Raw genomic sequence first — 5,722 nt, 5'->3', positions numbered from 1 at the left:
CTAGTGTAACTAATGATAATCGAATTGAGGATTTTTTTTCTAACTCGTATGTAGAATGTTTGTTTTCATACTTGTGTTCACTTTGTAAAATGAAACGTGTATGTTTTCTCATCCCAAATGTAAGTTTAAAAGAGTAAAGGTGGGACTATGATCTCACCTTGAGTGCACGAGTAATAAAGTACTTCACAAGTAAACTTGTGCAAGGACAATTGCTAGTCTTGACCTAAACAAGTAGGTTGTATCAATAACGGTAAACACGATGGGTCAAAATTGTTCAATTAGTCCTATGGCTCGTTACGACTCGATTACATATAGCATGTGAATCATGTTGCCAAGTTTCATACATGATTCAAATGTAAAAGCATGTTAGGATGATTGCATAAGTAGTTGGTTAAGTTTAAACAAAAGTCAACTTTGGTCAAGTCAAAGTCAACGAAAAAGTCAACATGCTCGGGTCGGGTCCCGAACTATTTTTCTGAGGTTTTTAATCATATATAAGCATGTTAGAACAAGTTACATGTCAATCGGAGGTGCGTAGCATAGTTAGAATTAAACGGTGAACGAACATCCAAAACAGAATCTGGTAGTTCATCTGGACGGCGTCCAAAAGTTCTGGACAGCATCCAGATGTGAAAGGCTAGATGGCGTCCAGATGGTTGGACGGCGTCCAAATCAGTATACAGATCCTGCTTGCTAAAATTACACAAGTGCACGAACCAAAACTCAAACAATCCCAATTTATGATCCGCAAACAATCATAACATGTATTTTATATCATCGGAAAGGTGTTTTGACGAGGAAAACAACTAAACACATTTCATCAATCAATCCAACATTTACAACAACCAAAATCGCAATAAATGCTCACAATTTATTACATTCAAGTTCATTAAATGCGTTTCTTGATTCGGTGATCCAATTTACATATATGATATGCTGTTTCGAAGGTAATTAAACACACATTGCAACTAAACACTTACCAACAATATTTCAAAGCTTTTAGTGCATCAAAAGTTCATTTTACTTCTATCAAACCCTAACTCAAAATCATAAATTCAATAATAATGTTAGTGATGTTTTCCTAATCAACCTACACATCAAAATGAAGCTAGTGATGCTAGTAACACATTTAATACATGTATTTATAACATCTAACAATATTTGAGCACCCAAATCACAAGATCAAACACACCAAAATTCAAGTTCATGCTAGTTATCAAAATAACAAGATCGAGCATATAAATCACATATTCATGTTAGACTCGAGCCATAGACACTAACTAACACTTTTATAAGTTAAAATAATCAAGAACACAAAATCTAGTGTTTTTAGAAAGTTACCCAAATGAAATGAAGTTGGTATGGATTCGAAGAGGAAGTTGCAAGGATTCCAAATATGCAATTTGTTTTGATGAACGCTTGCTAGATCGGATTTAGATGATTGAGTGTTTGAGAGCAAAAGGTGAAAGTAGGAGAAGATGGGAGGTGGTGAATGAGTGGAGGGGAGAAGGTTGACCACTTGACCGAGTCAAGACTTTGGTCACTTGGCAACTTTAGTCCCTCGAGTTTAAAAGTGGGTGCGTGAATAACCTAAACGAGATATTTTAAATCACGTATTAACGGAAGATGTTATAATTATATAACGGACTTTAAGATAACTAAACGGAAAGTAAACGGAAAAAGACGGGATATTACATTACCTACTCCTTAAAAGAAATTTCGTCCCGAAATTTAAGTAGGCGTCGTTGTTTCTTCCTCGAGATCTAGCGTTTCTAAATCCGCGAATAGATGAGGGTATTTCCTTTGCATTTGATCTTGTCTTTCCCAAGTAAACTCGGGTCCTCTTTTGGCGTTCCAACGGACTTTGACAATCAAAATTCGGCTTTGTTTTAGCGTTTTGACGGAGTGGTCCACAATTTCAACTAGTTCCTCCAAAAATTGAAGTTTGTCATCAATAGTAAGCTCCTCGAGGGGGATGACGAGTTCGGGTTCGGAAAAACACTTCGTCAAGTTCGATACATGGAAAGTAGGATGGACGGAGTTCAGTTGAGGCGGAAGATCTAAACAATAAACAACTGTTCCAACACGCTCTAAGATTTCGAAAGGACCAATATACCGCGGATTTAGCTTCCCGCATTTCCCGAAACGGATTACACCTTTCCAAGGTGCGAGTTTTAACATTACGCGATCACCGACTTGAAATTCAAGGTCGTTGCGTCTTTTGTTGGTATAGCTCTTTTGACAACTACGAGCCGTCCTAAGCCTATCTCGGATTTGAACGATCTTCTCGGTTGTTTCATGAATGAGTTCGGGTCCGATGATTTGTGTGTCGCCTACTTCGGCCCAACAAAGAGGAGAACGACATTTTCGGCCATACAAAGCTTCGAAAGGTGCAGCGTTGATACTCGCGTGGTAACTATTGTTGTAAAATAATTCGGCGAGAGGCAAGTGCTTGTCCCAATATTTTCTGAAATCAATAACACAAGCTCGTAGTATGTCTTCCAAGGTTTGAATTGTGCGTTCGCTTTGTCTGTCGGTTTGTGGATGATATGGGTGCTCATATCTAAACGCGTTCCCAATGCTTCTTGTAAAGTAAGCCAACATCTAGAAACAAAGTGGCCATCTCGGTCGGAAATATTCGATAAAGGCACACCATGACGGGCAACGATCTCTTTAATGTAAAGTTGTGCAGGTTTTTCCATTTTGTCGGTTTCCTTCATGGCTAGGAAGTGGACGGATTTGGTGAGACGGTCTACAATAACCCAAATAGTATCATAACCGCTAGCCGTTCTTGGTAGTTTTGTGATAAAATCCATCGTTATTCTCTCCCACTTCCATTGTAGGATTTCGGGTTGTTGAAGTAGTCCGGATGGTCTTTGATGTTCGGCTTTGACTTTGGAGCAAGTTAGGCATTTTCCAACATAAGTAGCGACGTCCCTTTTAATGTTCGGACACCAATATTGTTCCTTAAGGTTGTGGTACATCTGATTGGCACCAGGGTGAATCGAATACCTTGACTTATGGGCTTCATCTAGAATAAGGCTTCGCAAGTCCCCATAACTAGGCAGCCAAATTCTTCCGGCGAAATATCTATGTCCGGTCTCCTTAACTTCGAATCGAGAGGTGAGGACGTTCAAGCGTTCGAGAGAGATGTTTTCATCCTTGAGAGCCTCATCTTGGCCTACACGAATTTGACTATTGAGGTTGGTGTGAATGGTGATGTTTAAAGCTCGGACACGAAGGGGCACCGCTCTTTTCTTTCGACTTAAGGCATCGGCTACTACGTTTGCCTTCCCGGGATGGTAACGAAGCTCACAATCATAATCATTTAAAGTTTCAATCCACGGCGTTGTCTCATATTTAGCTGCTTTTGGTCGAAGATGTGTTGGAGGCTTTTGTGATCGGTGAAGATAGTAGTCTTGGTTCCATAAAGATAGTGTCTCCACATTTTAAGTGCAAAGACAACGGCTCCGAGTTCGAGATCATGTGTCGTATAGTTTCGTTCATGAATTTTCAATTTTCGAGAGGCATAAGCAATGAAATTCTTTCGTTGCATCAATACACAACCAAAACCATGTTTCGAGGCATCGTAATATACAACAAAATCATCATTACCTTCGGGAAGATACAAGATAGGAGCGATGGTTAGCTTTGTCTTCAAGATTTGAAACACGGATTCTTGCTCGGTTGCCCAAATGAATTTCTTTCCCTTGTGAGTTAACACAGTTAGAGGACGAGCAACCAAAGAGAAATCCTTGATGAATCTAAGATAGTATCTGGTGAGACCCAAAAATTGACGAATGTGAATAGGAGTAGTATGAGTCTCCCATTTACTAATGGCTTCGATTTTTGCGGGATCGACTTTAATACCTTGATCACTTACAACATGACCAAGAAATTGAACTTCCTTCAACCAAAATTCACACTTGGAGAATTTGGCATAGAGTCGTTCTTATCTCAAGAGATCAAGCACAAGTCGGAGATGTTGTTCGTGCTCTTCTTCGCTTTTAGAATAGACTAAGATATCATCGATGAACACGATAACGAATTTGTCGAAGTATACTTTGCACACGCGGTTCATAAGATCCATGAACACCGCCGGTGTGTTAGTGAGACCAAATGGCATTACAAGAAATTCATAACTACCATAACGAGTTCGGAAGGCGGTTTTGGAGACATCTTCCCCCTTAACCCTTAGTTGGTGATAACCCGAACGGAGATCAATTTTTGAACATACACAAGACAATTGTAGTTGATCAAAGAGGTCATCAATACGCGGAAGAGGATATCGGTTCTTAACTGTCAATTTGTTTAGTTCACGATAATCAATGCACATTCGTAGGGATCCATCTTTCTTCTTAACGAACAAAATCGGAGCGCCCCATGGTGAATGGCTAGGTTGGATAAAACCACGGTCAAGTAGTTCTTGGATTTAAATTTGCAATTCTTGCATTTCGGATGGAGCTAGTCTATACGGTACACATGCTACGGGTGCGGCTCCCGGAATAAGATCAATTTGAAATTCTATCGGTCGATGAGGTTGAAGACCCGGCAATTCATCGGGAAATACATCGAAAAAGTCACTAACAATTGGCACATCATCGATATGCTTCTCGTCGATCTCGACTTTCTTAACATGGGCTAGAATCGCGAAACAACCTTTACGAAGGTATTTTTCAACTTTAAGGCACGAGACGAGGTTGAGTCCGGTGCAACTCTTATCGCCATAGACAATCAAGGGTTCACCCTTCTCGATAGGAATTTGAATCGCTTTAAGATTGCAAAGAATGTGAGATTTCGTTTTGGCTAACCAATCCATACCAATGATTACATCAAAGCTCCCTAGTTTTATAGGCAGTGTTGTAAAAAACCCGATTACTCGCCGATTAATCTCCGATTAATCATTTTTTGGAGCAATCCGTTTCGATTTTTAAAAATCCGTTTAATTAAACGGTCAACGTCAATTGATGGATCAAAATCGAATTTTGGTAATCAAAGTCAGTCAAAGTAAAAAATGGTTAACATTTTAATATGAATTAAAACTAAAATTTTATAGATTTGAAGAAAAATAAACAATTTTAGACAATTATATTAAACATAATCTTTATATTTATTGTTTTTTTTCTATAACTACACATATAATTTTTAAAATTTAATATTTAAATGTGTACAGTACAATCCGATTAATCTCCGATTAATCCCTGAATTGTCGATTAATCCTTTCAAAGTCCCGACCGATTAATCCCCGAATAGCGAATTTTGCAACCTTGTCTATAAGTGTCAAGTCAATTTCAAACTCTTTACCCATTAATTTTAACGTACACCCCCGATAAAATTAGTCGGTACTCAATAGTTTCCCGTTGGCCACTTCAATGGTATAAGTAGTTTCTAGTGGGAGTGGTGGAGTGCTAAAAGAATGAGTCAAAGTCATGGACACAAAACTCTTATCGGCACCCGAATCGAATAAGCAAGAGACATAAGAATTGTTGAGAAGAAACGTACCCTTGACTAGTTCATTGACATCTCAGGCTTCCTCGGTGTTAATGTTGAAAGCTCGACCGCGCGTATTGGGGTTATCTTTCTTCTTTGGGCATGCGTTTCTATAATGACCCGTTTGGCCACATTCGTAACAAGTGACCGTCTTTGGTGCATTGGGCCCCTTTCGAGCGACGGGGGTGGCACTTTTACAATCGTTGGCCTTATGACCAATTCCTTGGCACCG

Source organism: Rutidosis leptorrhynchoides, chromosome 2 (genome assembly GCF_046630445.1).
Source record: "Rutidosis leptorrhynchoides isolate AG116_Rl617_1_P2 chromosome 2, CSIRO_AGI_Rlap_v1, whole genome shotgun sequence".
In the NCBI taxonomy this organism is placed as follows: domain Eukaryota; kingdom Viridiplantae; phylum Streptophyta; class Magnoliopsida; order Asterales; family Asteraceae; genus Rutidosis; species Rutidosis leptorrhynchoides.
The sequence above is the reverse complement of the archived record's forward strand: the minus strand, read 5'-3'. Positions refer to the sequence as shown.